Genomic DNA, 17,415 nt, shown 5'->3' with positions numbered 1-17,415 from the left:
TGCTTTGTGCTATTAAACACATTTCTATTTACTGTATACCAAACAATCATAAAACATGTAACAATCAATTATTTGTTGTACGAATGATAGGAATCATGAAAAGCCGCATTGAAGAGTCCAGGCTGTGATTTGTACTAAAGCCATATGAAATTTGCTCTGGATTTCGATGGATGATAAGGAATTACAAGAGAATAGTGGTCTCAGAGTTTTATAGGTTTTTATTCAAATCCAATGTGCATAGAGTAAAACTGTAAAATACAAACGTTGTCCAGTCTGTAAAATGGATATGGCGGACCATAGGAGTAGCCTGTAAAGGAAGGTACTAGGATATTAGAGGTCTGTGTAACATAGAGGCATGAGGAGCAGTATGTGTGAGCATGGTGGGAAACCATGGGAGTAGCCTGTGCTAGAGCGGAGGCATAAGAAGCAGTCTACAGAAGGGGTAACATGAGGAGAAGGGATCTCTGTCCATTGTAGTCTAAGCCATTCTGCTCCAATCACAACACTGAAGCCAGTGGGGCTGAGTAAAGCACCGGACACCTGGTATACAATAATGCTAATCCGTTTTTACAATAATCCTTTAATACTGACATTAATCAATTCCTGGCCTTAGATCACCAGAGATGGAGATATTAACCTCCAGATGCAGACATTAAATTCTTTTCTACCCTAGGTTGCCTGGGATATTGACAAAGCAGATAGTAATGTGGTGTAGTGTAAAACATTCCACTACTGGATACAAGTAGGCCTGAGGAAGCAGGGTCATCACACGAAACAGCTGTCTCATATTTTAGCTATGTCCCTAGCCTACCTTGTATATGTCTACAATTTAGGAATAAAGCTTTGTTTTATGGATTTGCTGAGTAATGCGTCTTGAACTCTGCTGCTGGAGCCTTCCCCTTACACACCCTGTTTCTCCTAAGGGCTTGAGATAGGCCATCCTTCCACTGTCTACAGTACACATTCCAATACAATTCAGGCATGATCAAAAGTTTACAGTGCCACCAGTTAACTGCTCTAGTCTCTACTGGATTATCTCGAACCCTCTGCCGGACCCATCTATAGCAATGCTTGTGATTAAAGGGAACCTGTCAGGTGCAATATGCACCCAGAACCACGAGCAGTTCTGGGTGCATATTGCTAATCCCTGCCTAACCGTCTCTGTATACACTAGCATAGATAAAGGGATCTTTAGAAAAAGTATTTCTAATGATCTTTTATATTATGCTAATGAGCACGGGGACTAGTCCCAAGGGTGTTATAAGCCCCAACTAGTCTGTCCTCTTAGCATGCCCACAGGGGTTTACTAACATGTTATTCAATGCTGAGTCACCAGCAGTGCCGCATGCTTATGACGTGCCCACGGGGTCTGGGGAATTACTCATCACCGGGCCGGTGTAGGGGGTTTTGGGATGTCAAAGCAGCCTGGCCCGGTTCTGTGACCCCGGCGGTGTCAAGAAAGATGGCGGAATTATTTACAGGAGAGAATAGAGTTTGTATTTGTGACGCCACCTGTGGTTTGCAGCTAACATAGGAGCCGCCGCTGCAGGACGTATCCTCTGGGGCAGATGGTATTGCAGCTCAGTGGGTACAGCTCTCCACAGGCAGAGCTCATGCCCCAGGGATGTTAGGAATAGTAGTCTCCTGCTGCCGAGCGGGGGTAGGGTGTGGGTAGGGCACGGGAAGGATTGGACAACACAGAGGTTGCAGTCAAAGTTCTTTACTCATTGAGATGTCACCGCCTTTGGACTGAGGAGATTCGCTGTCATGGGCTCCAGCCGATCCCTGGAAAGTTCGAAGGTCAGAGCCAGTGCTTCCCTCTGTGAGTCCTTCCTACTTCCTGTGATGTTAACAGAAAGTAGACGAGGAAAACGGGTTGTAAATCCGCGCCAAGGACTCAGAGGATTCAATGGAGATTTATGCTTCTTTTATTGGCATGCAATTGTCTACGTGTTTCAGGAGTCACAGCTCCCTTCGTCAGGACAGCAGGCAAGGAACATCCCTTGAGATTTGATGTTCCTTGCCTGCTGTCCTGACGAAGGGAGCTGTGACTCCTGAAACGCGTAGACAATTGCATGCCAATAAAAGAAGCATAAATCTCCATTGAATCCTCTGAGTCCTTGGCGCGGATTTACAACCCGTTTTGCTCGTCTACTTTCTATTATCAGCCAAATTTGGGACTGCTGCCGGACTTGGATTCTTACATGCGTGCATAGTGGTTGTGACTGGCACAACCATTATAGGTGAGTGTAACACTTTCTTTCACCCTCCCATCACCTGGGTAAGACCCTATTGCGCTTTCTCTTCCACAGCACTTTTATCTACTTCCTGTGATGTGTGAGTCCCTGCGGCTTGAAGCTATGCTGGGAACCGAGTCCTTGTGTTGGCTCCGTTCCTGTCCCGTATGGCAAGCAGCGCAAGATCTTTACTGGTGCCGCTCTTTTGTCACGGCTCCTGGCTCTAGTATGCTGCTGTGCCCCAGGCACTTTGTGTGGGCAAGAAGAAATCTTCTGCTCGGCGGATTCTGTTGGTGGGACTTGCAAAACCCACCCAGCCTAGGGTTCCGCACCCTGTTCTCTGTGCTCGGTCCTGAGGGAGCTATGGCGCAGCTCTCTCCCCACCGTCTTTTCTCCACTCCTCACTTGTTCCCCGTCACTGACTGTGCGTGTGTGTGTCGCCTTACTCCCCATTGTCTAGCTCCTCCACCCGGGTTGCTGAACTCGTGGGCAGGAGGTCTCATACCTTGTGGTGGCCATCCCAGCATCCTACACAAAAAAATAGAATAACCGGGCACTGATTACCGTGTATGCCAAAAAAATGGCTGAATCCAGATTATTTGAAGAGCTAGCAACATCTAAACAAAACTTCCAGATGGACTCGCTGTTTCCGACTTGAACTGCAGGAGGAATGGCAGCAGAGCAGCGGTGCTTTCTCATAAGGTAGAGATGCAGAAATCTTTCAATGAAGTTAGTTGGAGGCACTTACCGGTTCATCGTTCCACTGGACCTTTCGAAGCGCCCTCTGTGGTGCGAAACAGTGCTGTTGTCATCCAAGCTCACCTCACTCCCCCCATCCACCTGTATGTGTCCTTATGAATAAAACAACGATGAACCGGTGAGTGACTAACTTCATTGAAAGATCCCAGCACCCTACCCTAACCCAGTCCCAGCGGGAGGGCGACTAACTGTGTATTGTGAGGATTGTGGTGTTTACTGGCAATGACCTCCTCCGTACCCGGGATGAATACAGCACCTCAGCCGAGGTGCAGTACCCTGTGGCGACTGAGGCTTCAGGGGCGCCACACTTACCTATGTTTGCTATGACCATGCTTCCGGTCATGCACAGTATGAAGCCGGATGTATGCGTCTAGACTTCATAAAGGTTTACTGCGCACGACCAGAAGTGCTCGTCATTCAGAAGCGCAGTCAAAGCTGGGAATGGCGGTCACAGGACCGCATGTATGTGATATGTATGCTCCCAGCCAGAATCCCACTAGATTTTTTCCAGCCTAGCACAGTACACTTTTATTGAGAGCGCCAGAAATAGTCTAGTCTGATTCTGGCCAGGATTATATGAGAGGCTGCTGATAAGTCTTTGGCTTTACCCAGAAAGAAGTGAGATAGGATGATGAAACTTTACATTTATTCCACATACTCTCCACTGATGTCAACACACTTCTTACATCGGTATTCCAAGTTCTGTAAGCCTAGCAAAAAGAAGGATTTCGGTTCTGCCTCAAACCAGGCATCCGTAGCAGCCATGGCATCAGAAATGGTGTAAAATTTGGTACCTTTTCTTCAGGTTTGGAAACAGATGATAGTCGGAGGGAGCTAGATCTGGTGAATAAGGTGGGTGGTCAACCAGCTGAAATCCTAGCTCTGCCAGTTTTGCCGTGATCACTTGAGCAATGTGAGCGGAGGCATTGTCTTGCAGGAACAAGATTCCTTTGGACAGCTTGCCGTGCCTTTTGGCCTCCAGAGCTGCCTTCAATTGGTCCAAAAGTTCAATGTAATACCTTGCATTGATGGTGGAACCCTTTTGAAGGTAGTCCACTAGCAGCACGCCCTCCTTATCCCAGAACACAGACGCCATCACCTTACTGGCTGATTTTTGTACCCTAAACTTCTTTAGACAAGGACTGTGCTGTGACTCTTTTGACTGCTGCTTGTTTTCAGGGTCATACAAATTAATCCAGGTCTCATCCAAAGTGACCAGTCCATCCAGGAAATTCTTAGGAGTCCAGACACGCTGACAAATGGACCGGAACGTTTTCACTCGCATGCTTCTCTGATCTGTTGTCACACATTTGGGGACTCACTTTGCAGATAGCTTCCTCATGTCCGAATGGTCATGGATAATGACACAAACACTTTCACGGGAAATCCCCATGATGTCTGCTATTGCTTTTGCTGACATTTTTCGAAGCATGAGGTTGTGCACAGCATCAATGATCTCCGGAACAACAACCACCACTCTCAGTCATCCAGGACGTTCCTCATCATTGGTGCTGAAGTGACCCGTTTTAAATTTGGCAGCCCAGTTCTTAACTGTGGAAAATTAAGGATCCTCCAGTGTCTGCAACATATCACCATGAATATTCTTGGCGGACTTGATTTGCAGAAACAAGAATTTTATCACTCCTCTGCTCTCAGTTGAAGTGAATATCACATTAGAATCTGCCATTTTGTTTTCCGCGTGCGTAGAACACTGTTGCCACAAGCAACAAACCCAAAATTTTGAAAACATATATTAGGCACATAAGGCTTTCATGTGATGTAACATTCATTACCATAGAAACAAAAATAGATCACAAAGCCAAAGACTCATTAGCAGCCCCTCTTAAATATCGCATACTTTCAGTCATGTGACTGACGTTCCTGGCGTTGACACTGTAGAATCCTCTCAGCGCACAGTGAGTGTGATTTGAGGTTTTACAAGTCGGCAATCAAATAGAGTGACACTTAAGGCTGCTTTACACGCAGCGACATCGGTAGCGATGTTGCTCGTGAAAGCACCCGCCCCTATCGTTTGTGCATCACGGGCAAATCGCTGCCCGTGGCGCACAATATCGCTAGGCCCCATCACACGGACTTACCTTCCTAGCGACGTCGCTGTGGCAAGCGAACAGCCTCTTTTCTAAGGGGGGTGGTTCGTGCGGCGTCACAGCGACGTCACACGGCAGGCATCCAATAGAAGCGGAGGGGCGGAGAGCAGCCGCATGAAAGACACGCCCACCTTGTTGCCGGAGGACGCAGGTACAGTGTTGTTTGTCGTTTCTAGTGTGTCACACATAGCGATGTGTGCTGCCTCAGGAACGATGAACAACCTGCGTCCACAATGACCAACGAGATTTTGAAAATGAACGACATGTCAACAATCAACGATTAGGTGAGTATTTTTGATATACACTCGCTCGTAGGTGTCGCTAACGAGGCCGGATGTGCGTCACGAATTCCGTGACGCCAATGACATCTCGTTAGCGATGTCGTTGTGTGTAAATGGGCCTTTAGATTGAGTGCAGACTTGTGGATTTGGATCAGGCAACCCCATTACTTTGTGCTTCACAAGTAACCTAAGGAACAGAGAAATTACTGTTGTGGAGATGATTGTTTGAATCACCATGAAAGCAAATGGACATGAAGGTACTTGATAATCTGTTATTGGGCCACCTTAAGGCTATGTGCCCACGCTGCGGATTTTGCGCGGATTTTGCCGCGGATTTGCCGCGGATTTACCGAAAATCTGCAGCTGCGGCACTTCCAAGCCATTTCAATGGCATTTTGGAAATGCTGTGTCCATGCTGCGGATTTTTCCGCGGTGGATTTGCCGCGGATTTTGATCCGGAAAAATCTGCAGCATGTCAATTATTGTTGCGGATTTTGGTGCGGATTTTGGGTATAGAATTGGGGAAAAAAAAAATCCGCATCAAAATCCGCGGCAATTCCGCGGTAAATCCGCGGCAAAAATAAGGTGCGGATTTGCCGCGAAAGTCGCGGATTTTTATGCAGAAAAATCCGCAGGTACATTCTACCGTGGACACATAGCCTTAAGGTCATTAGTGGTACAGCAAGGCAGGATCAATAATAGCTTTCATTTACCTTCTAAGGAAAAGTAGGGCAAATAGGTGCGAACTAGAGTAGGATAGCAAAGGTTGGAGAGACCCGAGAGGGGATTAAGGTAAGCATTCCAGGCAGCGACTGTCAGTGGTAGCTGGAGCATGTAAAATTCGGCAAGCAAAGGGGTGGCCTAGCGAAGTGGGTGTAGCTGCTTTATTCCACCCAGTGGGACCAAGTTTTTTCAAACCTGTCCACCTTGTTATTTTATTATTAATCATACACCAGGAGACTCGTCTCAGAGAGATCCAAGTCTATTTTTTTCCAGGCTGAGGCAATACACTGTTTAGGCTAAAAATATAAATGAGATGATGGAGTAGGTTTCCGAGAACATTTTAGGTGTGTTTGTTCAATGAGAACTCCCAAAGCTTTTTAACTAGGTTTGGGCCAATTACAGAGAGAATGAGAAAATATATTCTAATCCATAGCCTTTGCATTTTGAGGCATAGCCATCAAATATGATACATATATCAGCAGTGGCGTAACTAGAGTTTGATGGGCCCCGATGCAAAGTATAGACCTGGGCCCCTCCTCCACATAGACCAACACTTGGGGTACGTGATAATGACACTGACACTCGGGGTACAGGATAATGATGCTGACACTTGGCTCTTACCCTCAAAGCATACAGATTTCCCATTATCTGAAATCCCTCTATCAGCACCCAGATTTCCTATGTTCTAATATCCATCTTGTCCTCGGCACCCAGCTTCCCATGCGCTGCTATACATCTTTCCCTCAGCAACCAGCTTTCCCATATCATAGGATGGGAAAGATGGGTGCTGAGAGAAGATGTATAGCAGGGCATGGGTAAGCTGGGTGCTGAGAGAAGATGTATAGCAGAGCATGGGAAAGCTGGGGGCTAAGGGAAAGAGCCTTTTTCCCTCAGCAAAACGTTTCCGTCCCCTGATTGTATCTTTGTCCCCCCTTGTATGTAGTTCTCCAAATACAATAATGGCCCGCACATAGCCTTCCAAATAGTATAAAGGGTCCCACATAACCCTTCATATATTAGAATACACTTCCATAGTTCTCCATGTATTATAATTCACCCAATAGTACTCAATATATAATACTGTACCACATAGTCCTCCATATATTATAATGCAGCCCTATAGTCCTCCATGTATAAAGTAGCCCTCCAATTATTACAATGAATTTCTCATAGCTCTCCATATATTATAATTCACCCCATAGTACTCCATATATTATACTGCACCACATAGTCCCCAATATTTTATAATGCACCCCCATAGTCCATGTATAAGGTAGGCTCCATAGTCCTCCATATATAATGTAGCCCCCATAGTCCTATATGTATTATAACGCAACCCCATAAAACTTCATACAGTATTATGCAGCCCCATACTCCTCCATGCATAATGCACCCCTATATTCCATGTATAAGGTGTCCTTCATTTTGTATTATGAAGCCCCCCCAGTCCTCCATATATAATAATGCAGCCAGCCTCTCCAGGCCGCCATGTACAATGTAGCACCCAGCCTCTCCAGGCTTCCATGTATAACAATGCACCCAGCCTCTCCAGGCCTCCATGTATAATGTAGCAACCAGCCTCTCAAGGCCTCCATGTATAATGTAGCACCTAGCCTCTCCAGACCTCCATCTATAATAATGCATCCAGCCTCCCCAGTCCTCCATGTATAATAATACAGCCAGCCCCCCCAGGTGTCTGTGACACCCTGGATTAGCCAGGTAGTCACAGACAGGCCCTTGCACAAACACCAGTCCCCTAAAAAGGTAACAGCAGGCAACCTAAAAACCCTGAGTCACCCCTCTCAGGCTTTGACGTTCACACCCGGGGCGGAGCCAGGCGGTTGGCCACGCCCACCGAGGAGTTCAGATAGCCTGAGGCGGGAAAAACAAGCAGATTAAGTTAGGGAGGAGAGCAGTCTAGGAGGTATCAGTAGGAGAAAAACATCTGTCGGGGATCTGGGTCGCAGCCCAGATACCCTGTGGCCAGGAGGCAGATGGTGGTTGCCGCCTGCAGGAGCCGGGAAGATGGCTGGTGGAACCGTAAGGGACCGGGACAGGATAGTGGCCCGCCGGTACCGAACCGGGGAACCAACTGGAAACCGGAGCACCAGGAGGGGTACTCAGACCCAGTACGAGGCCCAGAAGTCACTGGACCGAGTCAAATTCACTGATTGGGGTCTGGACCTTAGATTCTTTCCCACCCAACTCCCGACTGAAGACAACAGCCCAACGAGGGGGATAGAAAGCCACTGCTCAGGCAGAGAGATCCCACAGGCCAGCGTCTGTGGGCAAACGGGCTCTCCCGACACATACAAAGCCGGGGAGCGGACTCCCGTCGCGGAAGCGCAGGCAGTCAAAATCTACAAACGAGGTGCAGGAGAAAGGCGGGGACCACCAAACCTGGTGGGGGACCAGATGCAGCCGGCTGCGGGCACCGACCACCATCTTTTTGGTTTACCAGAGACTCCGGAGTATCTGTCATAGTGAGTACAACAGTGCCCTCGGGCCGCTCACCGCCCCGCATCACACCAACACGCCCGCACCTTTATCCAGCCCCCCAACAACCGGGCCCCGGGACCATCAACCCCCTACACACGGAGGGGTCAACACCTGGCTGGGCAACACCGTCCCCGGGAGCCTAGTCAACGGCAGCGGTGGTGTCCACACTCACCATGACCCGTGGGTGGCGTCACGAACCCAAACCCAAAACCACGGCTTCGGCCATGAACCTCCCCACCGAAACCCCCTTACGTATCGCCAGCCTCCCTTCAGAGCGACGTGACCCCCGGGTCCGGAGGCGCTCGAGCCGCCCACCGTCGAGCCTGGATCCGAGTGGCTCGGCTGCGGCCGAACCCCGGGGTGGTACACGTCCATGTATAAAATAGCAGCCAGCCTCCCCAGGCCTCCATGTATAATGCAGCCATCCTCCCCAGGCCTCCATGTATAATATAGCAGCCAGCCTCTCCAGGCCCCCTGTCATGAACAGTCGGGGGAGTCACTCAGAAATCCCACCGCTGCCACCAATATGTCAGGAATATGTCACGAAAGGGGGGTATAGGAAGCGTGAATTACGTCCTTCCTTTCTACCACCCGCCCGACAGGCAGAGCATGTGACGCGCTCTCTAGCGCCCCTCTTATAGTCAGGCCAATTATGGGATTGCCCGACAATAAGTAAGGAGGCCGCTCTTCTACTTATGCCGATGATTGAAGAGCTCCCGGTGAGAGTAGGGTATATATTCCCCCGACCTCAGCGGACGGAATATATAAAAACCTCCCCAAATCTCACTGGCCGCCCCACAATAATCCTTGGCACAAACTCGCTGCCATCAAACGATTTACGGTAACTATTAACCGAGCACACAGATGTGGGATTCAAGATCGAGATAACAGAACAGCCCAAGATTAATTATATATTTTAATCAGCCTAGGGCACACTAGAAACTACAATATATACAATATGAAATCTACAGGATTTACATAGGTCAGAGTACAGTTACAAATAAAACATGGTTTACAAACAGGCATACAGTTCAAGCAGTTACCTTGTGTGTCTGGTCACAGGGGAGCGCTGTTCGACCAGGTTTCCATGAACTTCCTCACATGTGTTCTCAGACACAGACCCCCGAGCAAGAACAAGCTGCAAATGGCTGCACTGAGGTTATCTAACAAGCTCAATCCCTGTCCCCTCCTACCTTAGTGACCTCACAGGGGAGCACTGCCACTCCCCTTTCCTTGAGTCAAAGTAATATTCCAAAGGGATTATTGGCCATAACTTTGCCTGGGAACGTCGGCGGACACCAATGCTCTCATTTTGACAGTTATGTTTTTAGCTTCAAAATGGTAGGACGCATGACTGGTCTGCTGGTTCCCCACTGGCCTATACCATGTTTGGGGTACTTCCCAAGGTCCCACAACTATATAAAATATGGGCTGAACTCGTCAGCCAGCCCCGATGCCATATTTCTGCCTGCCATATTTATAGGATGCACGGTTCATGAAATATTACACATATCCTACTGGAGCCTGGCTGTCTGGAGACTTCAAAGCCTACTAGGTAGATACAAACTTTTACCACCCTGTCACGGAGGGGGGTGTCTTCCTGGTTCTTTTGATGCTTCCCAGGGTTAACAGCTCAGCTAATCTCCATATCATAGGAGATTGCTTCTGGCTGTGTAGTTGGATTTGACACCTTTCCAGATGCTGGGCATCTGAGAAGGATCTCTATGTGAGAAGGGAGGGGGGTGACATCAGGAGGGCTGACTGACATGCTTGAATATCATAATTTATCGTCATCTCTCTGGATTCCCCTCACACCCCCCATGTATAATGTAGAAGCCAGCCTCCCCAGGCCTCCATGTTTAATATAGCAGCCAGCCTCTCCAGGCCTCCATGTATAATAAAGCAGCCATCCTCCCCAGGCCTCCATGTGTACTGCAGCCAGCCTCTCCAGGCCTCCATGTATAATATAGCAGCCAGCCTCTCCAGGCCTCCATGCATAATATAGCAGCCAGCCTCTCCAGGCCTCCATGTATAATGCAGCCTTCCCAAGCCTCCATGTATAATGCAGCCTCCCCAGGCCTCCATATATAATGCAGCCTCTCCATGCCTCCATGTATAATAATGCAGCCTCCCCAGACTTCCATATATAATGCAGCCTCTCCAGGCCTCTATGTATAATGCAGCATATCCAGGCCTCCATGTATAATGCAGCCTCTCCAGGCCTCCATGTATAATAATGCAGCCTCCCCAGACCTCCATGTATAATGCAGCCTCTCCAGACCTCTATGTATAATGCAGCCTCTCCAGGCTTCCATGTATAATGCAGCCTCTCCAGACCTCCATGTATAATGCAGCTTCCCCAGGCCTCTGGCCACCGTGTACTCACTAATTTACTTCCTTCCGCCGCTGATCTGTCTTCACGTCTCCTCTTCCAACGCTGCTCGTCCTCCCCTCTCCTCATTCTCCCGGTGCTCCGGTCGGCGATCTCCCGTCCTGCGCTCTGTGCACTCAGCACAGCAGTCGCACGGGAGTGACGTCACTGCGCAGGCACAGGGGGAGAATGAGAATGCATAGCGCGGCACCGGCCGCGCTTACTGTGCGCGGTGACGGGGGAGCCGCTTCTGCCGCTGACACCAGGCAGGGGGCCCGGTGTCGGCGTAGGCACCGGTTCATATGGCCGCCGCTTGGTCTGTGACAGATCAGCGCAGCTCCTCTCTCACTGAAAGGAGCTGGCTGTTGATTGCCTGGCAGCCATGGCCCCTAACCTCCCGGGCCCGGTTGCAATAGCAACCGCTGCAACCGCAATAGTTACGCCCCTGTATATCAGTCTGACAGAAAATGAAGCATGGCTGGCTGGGGTGAGGTACCATCTCACCTTGTATAGTTTCTAGTGTTAGGGTTATAAGCAGTCCTCTGGAGTTGAAGGTCCACTTTAGTTAAGATGGCGCTGAGGTCAGACTTCTAGCAGAGATGTTGTATATGAATGGTGCGAATAAGGTGGGTATATATGAGATTGAGATGGGCGGTGGTAGCAATGCTGCTCAAATGGGGAGAGAACAAATGTAATCTTTAAGAGTAACCATCATTTTGATTTTTATTTAAAATGTCAGTTCATATATCACCTATATCACCAATTCATGGGAAAAAAAATCTGTATTCCATGTTACATTACTGAGATAGGAAATGGCAGATGCTACTGATCAGATTTTATGTAGATGGGAGAGGGAAGAGGAGGGAGTAGCTTGCCTCAAACTCCTCCTTCCTCCTTTTTTCTCTCTACATACGCACCAACTGTCATCTCCTATATCATCCATGTAAAAATCTGTCTTCACTAAATACAGATTTTTACCTGTGAATTCAGAATTTTGAAAATGACTCATCAGTCCATGGGGAGAAAGAAGCAGATTTCCCTGATGAGATATTTTTCTTATTTTCATGTGTAGTATTGATTTATGGAATAAAAATGAAAACAACGGTTATTATTTAAGTGATGTTAAAACTAAGTGTTTAAGTTGCAGGTAATGGAATATCTCTCTCTCAGGTCAACTGTACTTCTTTTGGTGGACAAGGAAATGTTTGATCTCATCAATGGTGAGCAGATGGTGGATTTTATTATACCTGCTGTGATCCAAGAAAAGAATGTCTGGTAGGAACAGGTCACTTAAGGTGGTCCAAAGCAAATAAGGGGGTATTAAAGCATAACCTAAGAAAAATGTTTAAATCAATTTTATGCTAATTGTTGTTGTTATTCTGCCAATCTCAATCAGTTCTGTTTGTGATCTATTTTCATTTTAGCTAGATCCAGGAATAAAATAAAGTGGAAATATTTGGCATCTATCATTTAGTCATCAAGTCTCCTAAAGTTCATAAAAATGCAGAACTGCAGGCAGTCTTCCTTCTCTAATTTGTTTTGTTTTTTTTTCACATCTACAGGAGAATTGTAACCTGGGTGGATTCACAATAATTTGTTTATGCCTGTTATGCTATTGTCAGCAGCCTGCATTCTACTGAATAATATTTGTAAGGAAATAGTAGATTAATTTAGTGTTAAATACAGTGGCGTAACTAGAGTTTGATGAGCCCTGGTGCAAAGTTTGGACCTGGGCACCGCCCCAACGCCCACCAACACTTTGCGTATGGAATAATTACACTGACACTCGGGGAATGGGATAATGACGCTGGCACTTGGCACTTACCCTCAGCACCCAGGTTTCCCATGATCTGAAATCCCTCTATCAGCACCGTGCTTTCTTTTTCGCTCTATTGGGAGACCCAGACAATTGGGTGTATAGGCTATGCCTCCGGAGGCCGCACAAAGTACTACACTTAAAAGTGTTAGGCCCCTCCCCTTCTGCCAATACACCCCCCGTGCTCCCACGGGCTGCTCAGTTTTTGCTTTGTGCGAAGGAGGTCAGACACGCACAGCACAGCTCCACAGATTAGTCAGCAGCAGCTGCTGACTAGGTCGGATGGAAGAAAAGTGGGCCCATATAGGGCCCCCAGCATGCTCCCTTCTCACCCCACTTTTGTCGGCGGTGTTGTTAAGGTTGAGGTATCCATTGCGGGTACGGCGGCTGGAGCCCACATGCTGTTTTTCCTTCCCCATCCCCCTTAGGGCTCTGGTTGAAGTGGGATCTTATCGGTCTCCAGGCACTGAGACCGGGCTTCATCCACAACTCCTGTGGAGCCTGATGGATAGGAGCCGATACCGTTCAGGGACATGGCCCTGCATCTTAAAGGTACTCTGTATCCCTATGGGGACCGCGCACGGCATCACCTCAGCTTTGCTGGGTGTGCTAGTGCACCGGGGACTGCGGCGCTGACCGGGTCTATATGTGCCATTACACACTCAGCGTCGCTGAGTGTGTTTATATGTAAGGGCTACCGCACTGACCGCCGTTGCCACGGGACACTGCGGCGCGGCTGGGACTTGTAGTTCGCCGGGGACTTTCACGCGACCGCGCTTTTACGGCGGCCGCGTTTATTACTACAGTCCCCGGCTTCATTGCGGCCTAGTTTCCCTTTTTTTCTCCCGCCCTCAGCCCTGACAGGCAGGGGAAGGGCGGGACGCTGCACGGAGCGAGCAGCAATGAGGGCTGGAGTATGATTTACATGCTCCACTCCCCTCACTGTACACAGTATGAGCGCCCGTTTCGCGCTCTTTCTAGGCCACGCCCACAGCTTCCTCAGCTCGTCAGGACGCCGCAGCCATTCCTGTCAGCTCCACCGACGCTGCAGAGAGGGACATATTCATGGGAGACCCAGACACGGTCTCTGGTGGCCTCACAACCGCTTAGGCGGCTGGTAAACAGCACATGTGGTGCTAGCCCCATGGTGCTGTATTGTATGGGTACATTATTTGTGTACTGTATATAATTTACACTGTATGAGCACAGTTCTTTCTGGCTATATACCCTATTGTATAGGGCGGCATGGTGGCTCAGTGGCTAGCACTGCAGTCTTGCAGCGCTGGGGTCCTGGGTTCAAATCCCACCAAGGGCACCATCTGCAAGGAATTTGTATGTTCTCCCCGTGTTTGCGTGGGTTTCCTCCGGGTACTCCGGTTTCCTCCCACACTCCAAAGACATACAGATAGGGACTCTAGATTGTGAGCCCCAATGGGGACAGTGTTGCCAATGTATGTAAAGTGCTATGGAATTAATGGCGCTATATAAATGAATAAAATTATTATTATTATTATTATTATTGTGTTACTCAGGGAAAACTATAGCATGGCGCCCATAAAAGGCAGGGGTGCCAAAACACAGGCTTATTATGTTGCCTGCGCCGCATGTAAGACCCAGCTACAGGCAGGTTCCACTGACCCTCATTGTGTACAGTGTTCGACCCCTGTGACACTTCCTCAGCCGGATCCTCTGCTAAGAGGGGCCCAGGGGGAGCCACCTGTTGACACTGTCCAGGTGACGGGGACTGAGTTTGCAGCCTTTAAGGATCAAATCTCTGAGACTATGGCTAAGATACTAGAAGCCTTGCAGTCCAGACCGGTATCTCAGCAAAGGGACTCTGTTGAATCATTGTTCCCTGACCCCCCTCAGTTGGACCAACAATGTCCTCACGGGGTATCTCATACATCCCAGACGGAGGGTTCGGTCTTAGAACCTAGCCCCAGATCGTCTAAGCGAGCCCGCTTAGAATTTCCCTCGACATCATATTGTTTAGGGTCTCAGCGGGGGGATTCTCTGGTTGATGATGCGGAAACAGCTGATCAGGATTCTGATCCTGGGAGCGCTCTCAATCTTAATTCTCCAGACGGGGACGCCATAGTGAATGATCTTATTGCATCCATTCATCAGTTGCTGGATATTCTTCCCTCAGCCCCTCCGGCGGAGGAGTCTGATTCTCAGCAGGAGAAATTTCGCTTCAGGTTCCCCAAGCGTACACAGAGTATGTTTTCTAGACCACTCTGATTTCAGAGAGGCAATCCAGAATCACCATGCTTGTCCGGATAAGCGTTTCTCTAAGCGCCTTAAGGATACACGTTATCCTTTTCCCCCGGAAGTGGTTAAAGGTTGGATTCAATGTCCCAAAGTGGGTCCTCCAATCTCCAGACTGGCGGCTAGATCCATACTTGCAGTGGAAGATGGGGCCTCGCTTAAAGATGCCACTGACAGGCAGATGGAGCTCTGGATGAAATCCATCTATGAAGCTATCGGAGCTTCTTTTGCCCCAGCATTCGCAGCCGTATGGCGCTACAAGCTATATCAGCAGGTCAAGCGAAAATTGAAGCGGCCGCGCCACAAGTGGCTTCCATTACCTCCCAGACCTCGGCAATTGCGTCTTACGCTATGAATGCTGTCCTGGACTCTGTGAGCCGCACGGCAGTTGCGACCGCCAATTCGGTAGTAGTCCGCAGGGCCTTGTGGCTACGGGAGTGGAAGGCAGATTCCGCTTCCAAAAAAGCGTTTAACCGGTTTGCCAATTTCTGGCGACAGGCTCTTTGGCGAGCGCCTGGATGAAATCATCAAACAATCCAAGGGAAAGGATACATCCTTACCCTAGCCCAAGCAGAACCTCTCCCAACAGAGGAGAGGGCAGTCGAGGTTTCGGTCCTTTCGGGGCGCGGGCAGGTCCCAATTCTCCTCGTCCAAAAGGTCTCAGAAAGAACAAAGGAACTCTGATGCATGGCGGTCTAAGTCACGTCCTAAACAGGCCATTGGGAGCACCGCTAACAAAGCGGCTGCCTCATGACTTCTACCTCCTCTAGTAGCATCCTCGGTCGGTGGCAGGCTCTCCCGCTTTTGCGACACCTGGCTGCCACAAATAAAAGACCGCTGGGTGAGAGACATTCTGTCTCACGGTTACAAGATAGAGTTCATCTCTCGTCCCCCGACTCGATTCTTCAGGTCTTCTCCGCCTCCCGAGAGAGCCGAGGCTCTTCTGCAGGCGCTGGGCACTCTGAAGGCAGAAGGAGTGGTGGTCCCTGTTCCTCTTCATCAACAGGGCCACGGTTTTTACTCCAACTTGTTTGTGGTCCCAAAGAAGGACGGGTCTTTCCGTCCTGTCCTAGACCTGAAACTTCTCAACAAACACGTAAAGACCAGGCGGTTCCGGATGGAATCCCTTCGCTCCGTCATCGCCTCAATGTCCCAAGGAGATTTCCTTGCATCGATCGATATCAAAGATGCTTATCTCCACGTTCCGATTGCCCCGGAGCACCAGCGCTTCTTGCGCTTCGCCATAGGAAACGAACACCTGCAGTTCGTGGCACTGCCATTCGGCCTGGCAACAGCCCCACGGGTTTTCACCAAGGTTATGGCTACTGTAGTAGCGGTCCTCCATTCTCAGGGTCACTCGGTGATCCCGTACTTGGAAGATCTGTTGATCAAGGCACCCTCTCTAGAGGCATGCCAACACAGCCTCGACGCTACCCTGGAGACTCTCCAGAGTTTCGGGTGGATCATCAATTTTCCGAAGTCAAATCTGACACCGGCCCAATCGCTCACATACCTTGGCATGGAGTTTCATACCCTCTCAGCGATAGTGAAGCTTCCGCTGATCAAGCAGCGGTCACTACAGACAGGGGTACAATCTCTCCTTCAAGGCCAGTCACACCCCTTGAGGCGCCTCATGCACTTCCTGGGGAAGATGGTGGCAGCAATGAAAGCAGTCCCTTTCGCGCAGTTTCACCTGCGTCCTCTTCAATGGGACATCCTACGCAAATGGGACAGGAAGCTGACGTCCCTCGACAGGACCGTCTCCCTCTCTCAGGCGACCAAAGCTTCCCTTCGGTGGTGGCTTCTTCCCACTTCATTGTCGAAGGGGAAATCCTTCCTACCCCCATCCTGGGAAGTAGTCACGACGGACGCAAGTCTGTCAGGGTGGGGAGCGGTTTTTTTCTCCACCACAGGACTCAGGGTACGTGGACCCGGCAAGAGTCCTCGCTTCAGATCAATGTTCTGGAAATTCGGGCAGTGTATCTTGCCCTGAAAGCGTTCCAGCATTGGCTGGAAGGCAAGCAGATCCGAATTCAGTCGGACAATTCTACAGCGGTGGCATACATCAACCACCAAGGCGGCACACGCAGTCGACAAGCCTTCCAGGAAGTCCGGCGGATTTTGATGTGGGTGGAAGCCACGGCCTCCACCATATCCGCAGTTCACATCCCAGGCGTGGAAAACTGGGAAGCAGATTATCTCAGTCGCCAGGGCATGGACGCAGGGGAATAGTCCCTTCACCCGGACGTGTTTCAGGAGATCTGTTGCCGCTGGGGGGTGCCGGACGTCGACCTCATGGCGTCCCGGCACAACAACAAGGTACCAACGTTCATGGCACGGTCTCAAGATCCCA

Source organism: Anomaloglossus baeobatrachus, chromosome 1 (genome assembly GCF_048569485.1).
Source record: "Anomaloglossus baeobatrachus isolate aAnoBae1 chromosome 1, aAnoBae1.hap1, whole genome shotgun sequence".
NCBI classification, from domain to species: Eukaryota; Metazoa; Chordata; class Amphibia; order Anura; family Aromobatidae; genus Anomaloglossus; species Anomaloglossus baeobatrachus.
The sequence above is the reverse complement of the archived record's forward strand: the minus strand, read 5'-3'. Positions refer to the sequence as shown.